This window comes from Bos mutus, chromosome 22 (assembly GCF_027580195.1).
Source record: "Bos mutus isolate GX-2022 chromosome 22, NWIPB_WYAK_1.1, whole genome shotgun sequence".
Lineage (NCBI taxonomy): Eukaryota > Metazoa > Chordata > Mammalia > Artiodactyla > Bovidae > Bos > Bos mutus.
Genome location: NC_091638.1, coordinates 71,826,398 through 71,845,122, shown reverse-complemented (window position 1 = coordinate 71,845,122; position 18,725 = coordinate 71,826,398).

Below are 18,725 nucleotides of genomic sequence, written 5' to 3'. Positions count from 1 at the left end.
GGTCTCTGTCATCTCTGAAAGTGAAGGATCTTAACTAACTTCAGCTGCTCAGTGTCAGACCCAGGGGTGCTGTGTGAACAGTTTTTCCCTTTATTAGGCATTAAGTGAAACTAGGCCGACCACAGGACATTTTTTAAAAATTAATAAACACACAGCAAGGGCCAGCAGCCCCCCAAGGATCCACGAGGAACCAGAATCTGGACTCATTCCTCTCCGTTTGACACCTCACTGCTCGCTGACCTCATTCAGAGCGTGTGCACATGGGCATCTGGCCCTGCCCCTCTCCTCCTGAAGAGGTCTTGCGAGACCTGCCCCACCCTACCTGAAGTTGTCTCGCGAGACCTGTCACACAGGCTCCCGCATCAGATGTCAAATGGGGGCAGTAAAAGCTGTCCTCTCCCCAGTGTTTAAGTCTCCAAAATCCGTAAGCCAAATCCCCTTTGCCCAATTCTAGACTAGATGCGGAGAAGGTGATGGCACCCCATTCCAGTACTCTTGCCTGGAAAATCCCATGGACGGAGGAGCCTGATGGGCTGCAGTCCATGGGGTTGCGAAGAGTCGGACACGACTGGGCGACTTCACTTTCACTTTTCACTTTCATGCATTGGAGAAGGAAATGGTAACCCACTCCACTCTTCCCTAGAGAATCCCAGGGACAGGGGAGTCTGGTGGGCTGCCGTCTGTGGGGTCGCACAGAGTCAGACATGACTGAAGCGACTTAGCAGCAGCAGCAGACCTTAGATGGGGCATATCTGTTGGGGTCACTACAGAGCCACCTCTGACCAGCACAGGCCGTCGTCTGGGGGTCACATGCCCTGTCTCCTCAGCTCCAGGCAGGGCAGCAACTGGCACAAACCTCACTCATATTTTTAAACAGCCCTAGGGAAAGATTCCACTGTGCAAGTTGAGAGTTTACTTTTATCTTTCCGTCCATCTGCTAGACAGAGAGTTGCCGTGATGGGGAAGCTCACACAGCCATAAGCAGCAAGCAGGGCTGGGAGACCTGTCTGGTCACTTGTTACTAGTACAGCGAGTTGTATCTGAGGGTGGAGGACTTGCCATCCTGCAGCTGGCACGCCGAGAGTGCTCATGAGGTCCCAGTTAAGCCACCGTGTTTGGTTTCTCGGTGAGCCCTCTGGAAGTGAGGACCGGCATTAGGATCTCCCCCCACCCCCGTCAGGCGACATAGCATCAGTGGGATAGTGACCTGAGGCAAGGAGTGCTCCTCTGCCTTTAAAAAACAAATATCTGGAAAAAAAAAAAAAACACCTGTCAGGCACCAGACATTTCAGGGTGGACAGCAGAAAAGTTGAAGCTATCGAAGATAAATAACATCAGGCATCCGAAGAGGAGATCTGTAAGGAGGAGATCTACCTCCTTGTAGCCTGAGAGGTAAAGTCTCCATCTGGGTCCCAGGTCTCGCCCGAATCCAGATACCCCTGCCAAGGATGAGACTATTATCTTTAAAAGGACAACATAAACGCACTTTCCATAACTACACATCACAGCGTGTAGCATTAAAAAGCAAATTATGACGTTAAGATGAACATAGTTTCCCAGTGGGTTTCAGTTAGCTTCTGTGTTGTGGAACGTTCACATTTGGTGACACCCTGGGGCACGGGTTGAAGAAATAGAGCAGAGCAGTTTAGGGAGACAGACCTAAGGTAGAATCCTGGCTCTCCCATTGGTCAGCTGGGTGACCTTGGGCACAGACCTAAGGTAGAATCCTGGCTCTCCCATTGGTCAGCTGGGTGGCCTTGGGCATGCTGTTTAACCTTGTCCACTTTGTGTCTCATCTGTAAAAGGAAAGGTCAAAGAGCCACCTCATGTGTTGCCGCAAAGACAAAAGAAGTCACGCGTGGGAAGTGCTCGGCATGGTGCCTGGCACCCGAGTGACATCGTCACGGCCAGTGGTGTTGGCTGATGGTGTGCCCAGCACTCCTCAGAGCTTTCCTCGGATGACACTCAGGCCTCACAACAGGGATCCAAGGCGGGCACAGCTCTCATTTCCTTTGTCCAGGTGAGGAAAGTGAGGCCTGGTGAGATTAAGCTGCTTGCCCCACATCACAGGCTAGAAGTGGGGCAGCTGGATTTGGAAGCTGGACAGTGGGCCTCCAGTGCCTGTGCTCCAAAGCCATCCGCTACCTCCTTTATAAAGTAAGCAGGGCATTGAAAAGCACTTGCACAATTGGGCTTGCCTGAGCTCTTGCACCGCTACTGCCACCACCTGGAAGCCTTACCAGGTGAGCTTTCCAGAGCATGAGAGATGTGTGTCCAAGTCATACTTGTCCCCTCAGCCAAAGTCAGCTGATAGGCAAGTGGCCCCAACCCTAACACAGCCAAGCCCAGTCCAGATTGCAAACCCAGAGACCCTTAAGGTAAATAAATGCTTATTACTTTAAGCCACCAAGTTTTGGGGCGATTTGTGATGCAGCATTATTATAACTGTTCGTAACTGACACAGATGGTAATTGGGCTTCCCATATAGATGTGCTTACAGAGAAGAAAAATCACTGACTGGCCAGTGTGAGTGAGTATCCTGTCTCCTGGGCCGGTGACTGCCTCACTTTAGCACTTTTTAAAAGGCAGCTGCTTAGTATATCAGACTCATAAGCGTAGTGTCCGTCTCATACTAACACATGTAACTCCTCCTCAACCATCTGAACAGGCAGCACGTCCTGAGTGCTCGCACACTGGGCTAACACAGAACCTGCATTGATTCACGCAGTCCCTGTAACAGCCCTATGAAGTAGGCTGTCCTGTTGGCTTCATTTTGCCAATGAAGATACAGGCCCAGAGGAATGGAGTTACTCGCCTGTGGTGACGTTGGCTCAGCACTTGAGCAGAAGCAATCAAAGAAACTGAGGTAGGACCCTTGACAAGTAGGAGTTCTATGTTCTGCAGTAGCAAAATGTGGGTAACGCTACTGCCTGCTCTGACTGGGGAGGAAGCCCATGTGTTTACCAGGATGACAGCCCACAAGGAAGAGGCTGGAAGGCAGAAAACCAGTCACCCCTGTTGGTTACTATTGGCTGCAATTGGTGAGGATTTATAAGGAAGACATGAGCTCAGCAAAGAATTACCTGGTGTCTGAAATTCACCAGGTATGAAAGGAAATAGAACCCAGAAATCTTGGGCCTTCCAGGGTTAGAAATCTATACTCTAAATAGACAAAGATAAGATATAGGCAAAGCTTTGGGCAACAAAGCCCCAGTAAAACTTTCCCTTGGATGAAGTGTCTCAGGAAGGATCAGATTAGAAGTGTGCCTCTTACTTGTGTATGTTGGTCACTCAGTCGTGTCCGACTCTTTGCGACCCCATGGACTGTAGCCCACCAGGCTCCCTTTCCATGGGATTCTCCAGGCAAGAATACTGGAGTGGGTTGCCATACCCTTCTCCAGGGGATCTTCCTGACCCAGGGGTCAGAGCCTGGGTCTCCTGCAATGGAAGCAGATTCTTTACCACCTGAGCCACCAGGGAAGCCTCCTACTTAATTGTTCCAAATAGCTTCAGTATGTTGAGGAGAAAGGGAGAAGCATGGAGGGGAACCAGCAAAACAAGTTAGGCTCCAGAATTAGGTCTAGGAAAAGACAGAGTGTGTGTGACTACTGGCACGTGAAACCTTTTCCTTTCCTTCTTTTCAGAAGTCAGCTTCTCTCAAGAGATGACTACACTCATCTCCACTTCCTTGTCTCCCATCCTTTCCTTGTCTTCACCTCTCTAGCTTCCCACCTCATTTCAGAGATGACGAAAGCATCTCTCACCAAGGTCACGAGGACCTCCAAGTTGCTAAATCCAATGATCATTATTCAAAGCTTTACTGTCCCCTCTGACCAATGATAGAAACCTCCCTTGCTTTTATGATTCAACACTTCCTTGAGTTTGAAGTTTCCTTCTGCCTTTCCAGTCACACCTCTACCTATTTGGAGACGCATCGGTGCCCCCCACTCCCCTGCAGTCATTAAGTTTGAAGTCCTCCCTGATACTTCCCTAAGAGTCGTCCTTTTTTCTCTCGGTGCTCCCTCTTGTGATCTCACCCACACCGGGGTAAACATTAGCACCTTGCTGTTGTTACCATTGAGCCACCAGGGAAACTCCCCATTACTGCGGAATGTGGACAATTCTCAAATCTGGGTTTCAAACCATACTTTCCTTTGAGCTCCAGCCTGCACATCTAACTGCCAGCTTGGCTCCTCCAGTGTATCTCAAAGGTCCTGCAAACTCAGCATGTCCAAAAGGGAACGAGGCTATTCCCCCTACCTCACCCACCCCCCAAAACCTCCCTAGTCTTCCTCTGTAGTCTCTCAGTGAAGGGCATCAGCCTCTATCCAGTTGTTCAAGCTAGGAATTGTGCTGAGCCCCTCCCTCTCCATCCATTACATCCCAAGGCTGGTGGACTTTCCTCCAAAATAGCTCTTGCAAACATCCCTTTCTGTCTGTCTCCAGCATCATCACCATGGTCAACTTGCATTCTTCAGCTGCACAATGGCTATGGCCATCTGAACCCCTTTCAGATCTGTTCTCTACCTGCAGCCCTGAAATCAGTGACTTGCAATGCACTGTACCAGCCATGGCTTCCCCCTCCTGAAAACCCTTCAATTGCTCTTAAATAAAAATGAAAATCCTGGGACTTTCCTGGTGGCTCAGCGGTAAAGAATCCACCTGCCAATGCAGGAGACGTGAGCTTGATCCCTAATCTAGGAGGATCCCACATGCCTTGGAGCAACCAAGCTGGTACACTAAAGCCCTAAAGCCCGGGAGCTGCAGCTACTGAAGCCCATGCACCCTAGAGCCCATGCTCTGCAACAAGAGAAGCTACCGCAATCAGAAGCGTGCACACCACGGCTAGAGAGTAGCCCCTGCTCTCTGCCATTAGAGAAAAGCCCATGCAGCGACGGAGACCCAGCACAGCCAAAAATGATGAAATTGGGGGGAAAAAAGGCCCATATTAAAAAATAAATAAATAGATAAAATACAAGGTATTCAAACCTTCTAGGAAAAAAAAATTGGGGGGACTTCCCTGGTGGTCCAGTAGTTGGGAATCCACCTGCCAAGGCAGGGGACATGGGTTCAGTCCCTGGTCTGGGAAGATCCCATGTGCCACAGGGCAACTAAGCCCGTGCACCACAACTGCTGAGCCCATAGGCTGCGGCTACTGAAGCCCAACTACCCTGGAGCCCACGATCTGCATACGAGAGAAGCCACTGCAGTGAGAAGCCCATGCACTGCAACTAGAGAGCAGCCCCCACTTGCCATAACTAGAGAAAGCCCACACACAGCAAAGATCTAATGCAGCCAAAAAGAAATTTAAAATTTTTTAAAGGAAGTGTTTAACATGACCTGTACGGGTCCTGTATGGGATGCCCACAATCTTAAACCTCGTCTTGGCGCAGCCACCAGTTTCTTTGCTCTGGCCCTTCCAAGGCTCCTTCAGCCTCTCATCCTCTCCATGACCATTCCCGCCACAGGGCCTTGGCACATGTGCTTCCTTCTGCCCGGAGTTCTCTTTCCTCCCTTTCCCTCTTCACTCCTGTCCTCTTTCAGATCTCTGCTCAGGTGCATTTCCTCAGAGAAGCCCTCCCTGACCCATCCATTTAAAATCCATCATTCTTTGATTAATGACTGTCTCCCCACTGGAGAAAGGTCCGTGTAGTTAAAGCTAGGATTTTCCTAGTAGTCTTGTACAGATGTGAGAGTTGGACCATAAAGAAGGGGGAGTGCCTTCTTACTCCTCGCTCAGTGTGGTGGACGTTCTTACACTCTGCCCACCGCTCATCCCCACCAAGCATGTATGCCCCCGGCCTTGGTTGTATCCTTCAGACTGTTTTTCCAGGTAGCACTGTTCTCCACCCTTCCCAGATGCAGGCAGTGGAGTGGCGCTTACTGTGGTCTCCCAAGCCAGGTTTTCCCTGGGTCATCTCACAACAAGCCTCCCTTCAGAGGAGATTGTGTCATCCTGCTTCTACCTGAGGAAACAAACTCAGAGAGGCTTGCCCACAGCCACAGAGCTGGGAAGCAGCAAAACAGGATTTAAGTTGAGGTCTCCCCAGAACTTGGGTATCTGACAACACCCCTTTGTCCCAGACTTACCTTGTTCACTCATTGTCATCATGAGCTCTGCCATCTATGCCAATGTACCATCTATACCAATATCTACTTACTTATTTCTCTTGAGTTCCTTTTTATTTAAACAAATTAATTTTAAAAGGAAATGACATCATCACCATAAGTAGAAAAAAATCACATCAATAGTGTCACTTGCCAAGATTAAAAAGGTAACTATAAAAAAAGAGAGATGTTACTGAATTTTTCTAACAATTATTTTTTAAAAATTTCAAACATACAGCAATGTCCAAAGTGTTTTAGAGCACGTCCCTGGTGGTCCACTGGCGAAGACTCTATGCTTCTACTTTAGGGGGCATGGGTTCAATCCCTAGTCAGGGAACTAGATCCCATGTGCTGCAACTAAAAAGATCTTGCATGCTACAACTAAGACCTGGCACAGCCAAATAAATATTTTTAAAAATCCATCCAGTTTTTGATGCATTTCAAAGAAAATTATAGACATCAAAACATTTCCCTTAAATACTTCAGAATGCATATTATTAACTAGACTTTGATACTTTATATTTAAATTTTTTCTTTTGCTATAAAATGTACATACAATGAAATGCACAAATCTTAATTGTATGTTTGCTGAGTTTTGACAAATGCTTATACCAACCTCCCATCAAGATATAGAAATTACCATCACCCCAGAAATTTCCTGCATGCTCCATCCCAGTCAGTCCCCACAACACACCTCCCCACAGCCCAGGCAACCATATCTCTGATTTTTCCCTCTGCCATAGATTAGTTCTGTCTGCTGTAGAATTTCATATAGATGGAATCACACAGTATGGACTCTTTTGCATGTGCCTGCTTTCATTCAGCACAAAGTTTTTGAGGTTCATCCGTGTCATCACATACATCAGTATTTGTCCCTGTTTATTATTGGCCATTTGTATTCCATCATCTGACTCAACCACAGTCTGTTTGTGGGTCAGGAAGGTCCCTGAGTAGGAAATGGCAACTTACTGCAGTATTCTTGCCTGGAGAATCCCATGGACAGAGGAGCCTGGTGGGCTACAGTCCGTGGGGTTGCAGAGTTGGTCGTGACTGAGCACGCACGCATGCCCACAAACACCCAAGCTGTTTCTAGTTTGAGGCTATTATGAATGAAGATATCATACACAAGTCCTTCTCTGAACACATGTTCTTATTTCTCTTGGTGAACATCTAGAAATAGAATTGTCAGGTCATAGGAAGGTGTATAACTAGTTTCAAAGTGACTGCCAGGACTTTTTCCAAAGTAGATGTACTATTTTACACTCCCACCAAAAATGTGTGAGACATGCAGCTGTCCCAGAGGCTTGCCAGCATTTTGTGTTGTCTGTGCTTTAAATTCTAGCCATCCTGGTAGGTATGTCCTGTTGCCTCACTGTGGTTTTAATTTGCATTTCCTTGATAATGAATGATGTTGAATATTTTTTTTCACGTGCTTATTGGCCACATTCATCTATCTTCTTTTGCGGAGTATCTGTTCAATGGTTTAGCTCATTTTTAAATTTCGTTGTCATTTTATTATTGAATTGTAGGAGTTCTTTGTATGTTCTGCATACCAGTCCTTAGCCAGATATTTGTTTGCAAATCTTTTTACCCAAGTCTGTGGCTCGTCTGTTCATTTTCTTAAGAGAGACTTTTGAAGAGTTGAAGTTTTAAACTTTGATGAAGTCCAATTTATCAGCTTTTTCTTTTATGGTTATTGTTTTCTGTGGCTTGTTTAAGAAGTCTTTGCTTGTCACTAAGTCATGAACATATCTTTATATCTCAAATGAATTTTTAGGTGTGGTTGAGGTAAAGTTTCAGGTTCTTTTTCTTCCAGTTGTTCCAACATCATTTATTAAAAAGACTTCCCATTGATTGCTTTGGCATCTTCATCAAAAATCACATCTGTGACTGTAAAAACAAAAAGCAGCAACAGTTTTATTAAATTTTAATGTTTTAAACAAAATGTTTAAATGAAAAGTAAGTGCAAATAAAAGTAGTCTAAGTGAGTTACAAAAGTTCATATGTAAAAATAAGTTCCTCACTAAGAAAAATGGAACTGGTTAGGACTCATCTGCCCTCCAAGGATACTTAGTTTAATACCATTAGATCTGGAATGAAGGTGAGAGATTTCCCTAATGGTCTAGTGATTAAGAATCCACGCTGCCATTGCAGGAGGCGTAGGTTCGATCCCTGGTCAGGGGAACTTAGGTCCTGAATGCCACGTGGTGTGGCCAAAATAAATAAATAAAATGGAGGTGGAATTCTCCATTAAATCAATTTTCTTTTTAAGGCGTGATATTATCCAGTGCTGAGAATGCCAACAGCCATATGTGTGTAGGTGGAGAGACTGAAAGAATTCAGCTGGCTTCTCCAACACACTTTTCTATTGGTTTGTTCCATAAAAAAATGGTTTTCAACATTCAAGAGTAACGTTTGCCATGGGATCCCCCCACCTACACTGTGCATTGGCCACGTGGCAAGAGAAACGAGCTGACATGTGGTCGGTGTCCTGGTCAGCGTCAGGAAGACAGACCACACTTCTTTTAGCTTTGTCCTGAGACTAATAACAGATGTGCTTACCATGAGAAGCAAGTTTCTAATTTAGCTAATTTATTTCTCATTAAGAAAGGGAGAGGCACTCTGGCCATCCCACTGTAACTGGGAAATGGTACAGAAGAGTCATGCCACTGGCCAGGGAGCTGGTGAGTGGGAAGGTGGGACAGAAGCCGGGAGCCTGGTTCCAGCTGCCCTCCGCACCTGCTGCAGTGTTGCCTGTTCCTAGTGAATATGAAAGTGTTAGTTGCTAAGTCGTGTCCGACTCTTTGTGACCCCATGGACTGCAGCACACCAGGCTTCCCTGTCCATGGAATTCTCCAGGCAAGAACAATGGGAGTGTGTAGGCATTGCCTTCTCCAAGGAATCTTCCTGACCCAGGGATCAAACCCAGGTCTCATGCATTGCAGGCAGATTCTTTACCATCTGAGCCATCAAGGAAGCACCAAGAAAGGGCTTTCTTTGGTGGGTCACTTATGTGTGCTATTCCCACGACTCAGCCACTTAAGGATATAAGTTCTTAAAAACCTGTCTGAGGACTTCCTAGGTGGTCCGATTGGCTAAGACTCCATGTTCCTAATGCAGGGGGCCCAGGGATCGATCCCTGGTCAGAGAACTAGATCCCACGTGTCCTGTGCTGTGCTGCTCTGAGTCATTCACTTGTGTCCGACTCTTTGTGACCCCATGGACTGTAGCCTGCCAGGCTCCTCTGTCCATGGGGATTCTCCAGGCAAGAATCCTAGAGTGGGTTGCCTCGCCTTCCTCAGATCCCACATGCTGCAATTAAAATATCACAAAGGCTGCAACTAAGACCTGGCACAGTCAAATAAATAAATAAATACTTAACAAAACTGTTTGTCTACACCCCCAGTAAAACCTCAGGGAGGCTGCTTGCTTTGGGAACCTTCTGCTCTTTGGGGCTCACTGCCTGTATCCTCCTACTCACTGCCTCTGGAGGCCTCTGCCAGGGGCCCAGCGGCCCAGCGCTCTCATCTCTTCCTCGCTCTCATCTCTTCCTCTCCGGGTCACTGCATTCCACTCCCCCCACGCAGCGAGCCCCACCCTGAGTTATCTGCTTCGCTTTCCAGTTGTGGTAACACACGAGATCCCACTTAATAAAATGGCCTTCATCTACGAAAACAAGCCCTCTGATTCAGCTTGAGAGTGATTTCCTTGAGGCATTTCCTCCAAGAACCATCAGAGAGCTATAATCAGGGAACAGACTTACTCAGATCCCTGCACGGAGCCAGGGGAAAGGCTTTCCAGGCAGAGCGAGTGCGAGAGTGCAGGGCCTGTTTGCAGACTCTTGATGTGGTTTCCTTTGTGAGGCTGGAGCAGGGGGCACATGGTGGGAGGGGTTAGAGATGACATTTGGAAGGGAGGATAGACGATTTTATACGTCATGATCAAACTTGTGTGCTTATTTCTGGAATAAAATGACACAGTAATGTTTAAAAATTATAATGCTTGGGAATTCCCTGGTGGTCCAGTGGTTAGGACTCAGTGCTTTCACTGCTGTGGCCCCAGGTTCAGTCTCTGCTTAGGGTACTAAGGTCTTGTAAGCCGTGTGGTGCAGCCAAAAAAATTATAAGTTAAGGTGGATTAGCTTGCAGCCTTTGCAGTCAGCCAGTCCTGGGGTAAGTGCATGAGTATGTGTGTGTGTGTGTGTGTGTGTGTGTAGAACTTGCCACCTGCCAGGCAGTGTTCTAAGCAAGTGTATTACATGGATTCAACTGGGATTTGAACCCAACCAGGTCAGCCTCCAATACTCTTGCTCATTCTGCTACCCTCCATGGTCCCCGGGAGCATGGAGAGATTGTTTATGCGTAACCCTCCCCTCCTACAAGTTCCATAGGGGAAGGAACCCTATATCACACCCCACTGTAGCCCCTGTTTTTAACATAATGCCTGGCACATCACTGGTGCTCATTAACACTCATCGAATGACTAATGGACTGATCAGATAAATGAAGGTGAAGGCTCTTCGTGGAGCTCTCTCTACTGGGTGCAAGACCATTCAGGAGTGTGGCCGATGGAGCCCGTTCATGAGACCCAACAAGTTAATGGAGAATGTTTGAATGTTTTATGAGGGTCCCTTAAATATTGGTTTATGTAATTGGCTGCTCCAGGTCTTAGTTGTGGCATGCAGAATCTAGTTCCCCAACCAGGGATCAAACCAGGGCCCAGGGCCCAGTGGTAAAGAATCTGCCTGCCAATGCAGGAGTCGTAAGAGTCATGGGTTCAGTCCCTGGATTGGGAAGATTCCCTGGAGTAGGAAATGGCAACGTGCTCCGGTATTCTTGCCTGGAAAATTCCATGGACAGAGGAGCCTGGTGGGCTACAGTCCATGGGGTTGAAGAGAGTCAGACAGAACTGAGTGACTGAACACACACAGAGACAATCCCAGGCATGCTACAGCTATGATTTTCCTAATAGAAAGGTACTTGCCGGGTTAGGCTAGACAATGATAAGCAATAAAAGCCCCACATCTCAGTAGCTTCATAAAGCAAGGTTTACTCCTCACTTGTATCAAGTCCAGTGTGAACCGGGCATCTCTTCAGCACAGCTCCTTTGTGTGGTGACCCAGCCATCCAGGCTCTGTCATCTCAGTGTGTGGTCTCCACTGCTGCCACTGAAGAAGTCGGGAGAGTGGGAAAGACTCTCATCCTCTCAACCCTCACAGCCCAGGGGCTGCAGATTGTCACGTGGCCCTGCTGTCTGCAAAGAGCCTGGAAAGGGTCGTCCTCCTAGGGAGCTGGGAGGAGAACCAGATCTGGCGGAGCCCTAGAAGTCTATCCCAGTCCGTCCTTCTGATCTCCAAATACTGCATTTGATGCACTCTTCTTCCTACACACAACACACACGAACCCCCTTTCCAAGAGACAAAACCCAATCCCTGCCTCTAGCCCAGGGTCTCTTGGATGCCCTGAGGTCTCCTTATGGGCCTAGATGTGGTCCCTCTTGATCCAGAGATACACGAATTTAAAAGACAATTTCCCTGCTCCCCCTGCACGCTCAGAATGCAAACACAGAGCAGTGGCAGGGTAGCCCCAGGAAAGATGCCGCTGGGGAGAGGAGACCTCCCTGGCGGTGCAGTGGCTACGATTCTGCGCTCCCAGTGCAGGGGGCCAGGGTTGGCCTGGTCAGGGAACTAGATCCTGGATGCCACAACTAAATATCCCTCATGCCACAAGGAAATAAAGTATTTTTTAAAAGATGCAGGAGGTAGATGGGAGGGAGGTTCAAGAAGGAGGGGACATGGGTGTACCTATGGCTGATTCTTGTTGATATATGACAGAAAACCACAAACTTCTGTAAAGCAATTGTCCTTCAATTAAAAATGTAATAAAGAAATAAAATGATTTAAAAAATGATGCTGTTGGGAAGAGGAGGATGGGAGGCGCCAGTAGCCATGGTTTGGAAGCCTGCTGGGCAGACACAATGTGGGTCCCTCCTCTGAGGCAGAGGAGACCCTGCGACTGCTCTCCTACAAGCAACCCCCTTCACCAGCTCTCTAGGGCCCTTGGCTTGCTCACTGGAGCCTCTTTCTTTCCTATTATCCTCCCTGATTGCATCTGAATCAGGGGTTTTGGGCTCTATCCTCTTTGAGAATTGCAGGAATTTCTCATCTACTTCCTGCCCATAAAATTTAAATAAAATATTAAATTTTATTGTTTCTCCTTTTCTAGCTTTATTGAGGTGTAATTGACATAGACCATGGGTAAGTTTAAAGTGTACAACATCGTGATTTGATATGCATATATTGCAAAATGACTACCACCGTAAGGTGAGTTAATATATTATCTGTCATCTTACATCATTACCTTTTATGTGTATATGGTGAAAAGTTTTAAGATCTACTTTCTTGTTGTTCAGTCGCTAAGTAGTGTCTGACTCTGTGACCCCAAGGGTTACAGCACGCCAGGCTTCCCTGTCCTTCACTATCTCCTGGAGCTTGCGCAAACTCACGTCCATTGAGTTGGTGATGCCATCCAACCATCTTCTCTTGCCCTCAGTCTTTCCCAGCATCAGGGTCTTTTCCATTGAGTTGGCTCTTCACATCAAGTGGCCAAGGTATTGGAGCTTCAGCTTCAGCATCAGTCCTTCCATGAATATTTAGAGTTGATTTCCTTTAGGATTGGTTGGTTAGATCTTCTTGCAGTCCAAGGGTCTCTCAAGAGTCTTCTCCAGCACCACTATCGAAAGCATCAATTAGTACTTTTAAGTGCACAATATTAGCTCAGTTAACTGTAGTCATCATGCTGTACGTTATATCCCCAGAAGTTATTCATCTTATGATCAGAATTTTGTACCCCTGGAGCACCTTCACTCATTCCCCTCTTCCCCATCTCTGCCTCTGGCAACCACCAATTTACTTATAGAAATATAAGTTTGTCTGTCTTAGACTGCATATGTAACTGAGATCATGCAGTATGCCTTTCTCTGTCTGAGAAATTGTTTTGCTTAGCATAATGTCCTCAGGCTTCCTTGGTGGTAAAAAACCCACTTGCCAATGCAAGAGACATGGGTTTGATCTTCGGGTCAGGAAGATCCCCTGAAGAAGGAAATGGCAATCCACTCCAGTATTCTTGCCTGGGAAATCCAATGGACAGAGGATCCTGGCAGTCCAGGGGTCACAAAGAGTCTGACACAACTTAGGGACTAAACAACCATGCCCTCAAGGTCCATCCATGTTGTTGCAAATGGCAGGACTTCCTTCTTTTTATGGTTGAATAATATTCCACTATAGATACACAGTTAGGAACTCTTATACATCCTATTGATTCTGTTTCTCTGAAAAACAGCAAGACACTGAGGACAGGGGTTGAGAGGAAGCCCTCTGGATGCACAGAGGGCATCTTATTTTCAGAGACTTGACTCTGAAAGAGTGTGGAGAGTCAAATCTCTGAAAAACCTTTTGCTTAGGCTGTAGCAGCAAACAGCATCCCAGCCCTGAGGGGCTGGAAGTGCCACGGTTTCTCTATCACGTCCCTGTCTGCTGAGCGAAGAGCCGCTCTCAGGGACAGCCTGCCTCCAGACAGTGACTCAGTGATCCAGGCTGCTTCCATCCCGTGGTTCTTCCATCCTGACATTCCTCTCTCCAAGCACAGAGAGTAGAAAACCCACCACCACTGACTGTCTCAGACTGGGAACGGCACGCCTCAACTCCTTGTGTAGCACATTGGCCAGAACTGGCCACATGGCCCTAACTGCAAGAGAGGCTGGGAAAAGTAAAAGACTCATAAGCACTCACTGAGTGCCTTCTGTACACCCAGCTATGCGCTAAGCACTTAAATATCGTCTTTTCAGAATCCTCAGGTATGAATTCTACCACGACCTCATCAGGCAGCTAAAGAAACAGGCTTGGATGAGCTGAGTCCCAGAGCACAGGTCCCAGAAAATCAGGTGTGTGGAGAGTCAAAACCAGGTCTCTGTGCATCCAGAGGGCTTCCTCTCACCCCCTGTCCTCGGTGTCTTGCTGTTCACTGGCAAGAATCTCTCTGTCCCGCTGGAAAACTGGGGCTGGGTTCTTATTTTCTGCTCCATCTCATTTCATCCTCCTCAGGAGTCATGAATTTTTAAACCCTGTGCAAGATCAGCCAGTTCCCCCAGAGGAGACAGCAAAAGAACAGAACAGGCAGAAACAGAACAGCCATCAAATACGCTCGGCAGAGTTCTTCCAGGAAGCATCTACCGGGGGTGCAAATGAACTACAGGAAGTTGTGCTAGCTTGGTGGGAGGTGAGGGGAGAGAGTGCTCAGACCAGCAAGAGAATCATTTCCTTTTAGGAAAAACAGAGAGGGAGAGGGGTTGGGCCCAGGTCACTAGACTCAGCTATTTCAGTGTCTGTGGTGACAGCTAAGTGAGCAAAGCCTCCAGGGCACGTTTCAAAGGTAGAGGTTTTAGGACCCTAGGCCTGGGCACCTCTTCTGCCTCACTGAAGCAGCAGCCTTCCCAGAGGCCCAAGTCACAGTGCAGAGACTAGAAATGGGCAAAATCGATAGTGAAACCTGAAGTCATCCCGGCCTGGGTACTGGCCTGATCCCTGGACCCAGTGTGTATACCCGCAATACTCCCAGCCCCCATCACTCACCAGCTCCACCATGCAGGTCACACTGAGTCCCTTTTCTTACAGTCCTCATTTCATTCCCATAATAGCCCAGGGAACAGGTGGCATCCTGCTGTCACAGGGAGGAAGGTTGTCCTTGATGAGGCTGGGATCAAAACGCAGGTTGGTAAGGCCCCAAACCCAGGGCTCCTATCCTAACACCAGGCCGTTCAGACCCAGGAGCCTCCAGATCCCCTTCCCTCGATTCAGTTACCTGGCCATCCTGAACCCTTCAGAGGGCAGCCCCCACCACCCAGGGCTGACCTGAGGGATGGTTGTGTGAATCCTGGCCACCTTGCTACCCCCAGGCCGCGGACAAGAGGGGGCCCGTGGGCTTGGCGCTGCCCCAGCCAGCCCTTCCTGCCATGACCTTTTTAATGTCATGTCCCAGTTTCAAGTTGCTCCATCTCAGAGGGTCGCTCCAAACAGATGAGATCCAGGTGATCACATGGGGGACCCCTGGCCTGGATGAGGGTTGTCAGGTGAGCTCAGAAGAGTCTGGGTTCAGAAACAGCGTTCCTGTGGGCAGAATGAGGGGTTTGATGAGCTCTGTTCCTCAAACCCTGTGGCCTCTGCAAACCTCAGGATCTCGGCTGGGAGGTACTGCCAGTGCCGGTCCCATCAGTCCCAGAGGGTGAGGCTGAGTGTGGGCTAGGTGAGTCAGGCTCCCCTCTACACTCCCCTGTAACAAGACAGGGAGGAAGGACCTGGAAAGAGGGTGGACTGGGTCCTGCTGTCTCACCGATGAGGGGGATGGGGAAGACGCTGAGCCAGTTATCATTTTAATATATTTGAAGAAAGAGTTCCAAGGCCTTGAGGCCAAACAAACCACACATCTCAAACTAAAAACAAACACGCCAAACCTCCTGTTCTGGCCCAGCGCCCTCTTTCACGGACAGCCAGATCAGAGAGGGTGATTAATTAAGGAAAGTCACACAGCGCCATTTGTGCCAGAGGCAGACAGCAAACCCAAGTTCTAGAAAAGGCTCAGAAAGGAGGAGAGATGTGACATCACCTCACCCAAGACATTGGCACATTGGCATCCCAGCCTCTTCCTCTTTCACCTAAAGGAACTCAGCCCAGGCCTTTTCTGGGGGCAGCACCTGATTCATTCTCCTACCCCAGTAACCTCCTTACCTCGGGGCCCACCTGAAGTCAGGAAACATTGCCTTTGTGCCTATCCCAGTCTCCAGCACATGGACTTTAGAGGTTATGAGTATGGATTTTAGAATTTCTAGCAATTTCAATTCTGGGTTGCATCCCTCAAAACTGAAAGCAAGGTCTTGATAAACCACATGTACACTCATGTAATAGCAGTATTATTCATGATAACCAAGAGAGGACACAGCCCAAGTGTCCATCTACAGATGAGTGGATAAACAGCGTGCGATATATGCATACAATGGAGTATTATTCGGCTTTAAGAAAGAAGGAATTCTGATACCTGCTACAATAGGGATGAACCTTAAAGACATCATGCTAAGTGAAAGAAACCAGACACAAAAGAACAAATATTGTATGACTCATGGGGTCGCAAAGAGTCGGACACGACTTAGCAGCTGAACAACAACGAGCAGTCAAATTCACAGAGACACAAAAGTCGCATGGAGGTTGCCAGGGGCTGCGGGGAGAGGAGAACTGGGGAGGTAGAAAAACTGAGGTCCAGAGGTGAGAGGTTCAAAAGTCAAAGAGCAATTGGATTAGCGCCGGGAGCAGCCCCTAGACTCCTGCACCTTGTGGGCTCCCGGTCCTTGCCGCGCCCACCCCTTCCAGCCCCTGCCCCCGAGCACACCTTACCCAGGCCGGCCCCTCTGTTCTGGAGAACCTAGGGGTGGCCTGTGGCTGGGCGATCTAGCAGCTTCTCTGCTCGCGCCCCTGCAGGAACCGCCCCTTGCCAGCATTATGCGGGCTGCACCGTTCGATCACCTGCAGTTTCTGCGTTATGACCGCTGGGTGTCGCCACACAGCAAAAAAACACAGACCGCCGCCTCCCAGAATTCCTCCCCAAGGTTTTCGTGGGCTTGACGCTGGTATCCTCAGCGATTCAAGAGCTCTCCGAGACACAGCCCTAAGGGACAATAACCTTTCACTGTCCCATTTGCCTCGCATCCACTGCGAAAAGGAAAATCTAGTCCCAGCCTCCCTCCAGGCTGCCTCCCCCAGCTGAGCCCCTCCCTTGCACCCTGTGCTCTGGACACAGGGACCGGGCAGTCCCGCCTTTGCCTGGCTAGGATTTCCACGTGGAGTGCCCTCCCTCGTCTCTGCCTGGTGCAGGCCTACTGCTTACTAGACACTGTGCAAAGGGTATTTAAGATTCACCAGCAACCCTGCAACATCGATGCCGAGTTCCTTCCATACAGGTGCAGAAAGGGGCTCGCATAGCCCCTTTAAACTGGGGTCGCATAGCTAACGAGTGGCAGAAGCACTTTTAAAAAATATTTATTTATTTAGCTGTGCCAGGTCTTAGTTGCAGCACGCGGGATCTTTAGTCTCTGCATGTGGAATCTAGTTCCCTGACCAGGGCTGGAACCCAGACCCCCTATGTTGGGAGTGCAGATTCTTAGCCACTGGACCACCAGGTCCCTGACCTGAATTTTGAGCTCAGTCCTCTCAGGGTCCTGATGTGAATTTTTGTTGGCTACATCATGCCGGCATGACTGAGACTGCTGTAGACTTGGGCTCCCAGAGGGCAGTGCCCTGGGGAATTTGTGTTCTTAACCCTAGAACCCAGTCTTTTGCCAAGACCTTTCCACAACTCGTAGATGGCACCTACCACCTCGGTGCCACTTACAGCCCCACAGGGAGGTACCCTTATCACCCCCACTTTCCAGAAGGGGAAACCGAGGCACAAGTAACATGGTGGTGGATTGGTTGCTAAGTCATATCAGACTTTTGCAATTCCATGGACTGTAGCCCACCAGGCTCCTCTGTCCATGGGATTTCCTAGCAAGAATACTGGAGTGGGTTGCCATTCCCTTCTCCAGGGGATCTTCCCAAACCAAGGATTGAACCTGAGTATCCTGCATTGCAGGTAGATTACCACTGAGCCCCCAGGCAAGCCTTCACACCAAGTCTTCTGGTTATTAAGTGTCAGAGCCAGGGCTCTGCCATCTGGCTTCAGAGTCTGGACCCTTGCTTGTAACCCTTTCCCTGAGAACCCTTGGAGGAGAGCCTCCCCGCTCTCTGTCCTAAGGGATTCCCCACCTGTTCTTCCCTGTCTTGTTTCTCGTGCGGCGCTCAGGGGAGCCTCTGTCGTTAGACAGGGAGCTCCTGGCTGAAGGGCCGGGCTGTGGACATTCACTTCTGTTTCTGCGGCTCTTCCTTTTTCTTCCTTTTTGTCTGTCCCGTGCCCATGCTCCCTGCTGGCCCATCAAGGAAGTCCCTGTCCCTGCAACTTCTGATCCCCAAACAGACTTGTCCCTCTGGAGGGCAGGTGCTTGTTACACCTCTGCTGGGTCCTGGTCACCTCTGGGTCCAGGGCCTGTCTGTGGAGGTCAAGTAGAGACACAGTCCCTTCCTCAGCAGGTCATTTACTCTGGGTGAATGCAGCAAGGGCATCTCCTGGGCAAGGGCAGCCGCCCTTCCCATGGCCCCGCTTCATTCACGTCCCACTGTCCCCTAAGAGCAGGGGTACCCTGGAACCAACTCATACAGCTCCTGAGAGCCAAAGGGGAAACTTCCAGGAAATGTGCCAGCTGATTGTTGAATGCAGCTATTGTTAAAAACTTGATGATATAAACTTATAATCTACTAAATTATATTAAAAATGAAGCAGATAAATACTTCAAAGTCATCACCTTCTCATTGCATGCTTACATTTTTCTGTCGTTCATGTTCTTGTGGTTACTTCTGTCTACTGCATCTGGATGCTGGAAATATGATACAGTATATAGTGGTGGGCTACTGACTCCGTCTACCCAGTCCTCTTCTTGGTAACATTGCATTCGTAATTTGAGAGTGACCTGTGATGAGA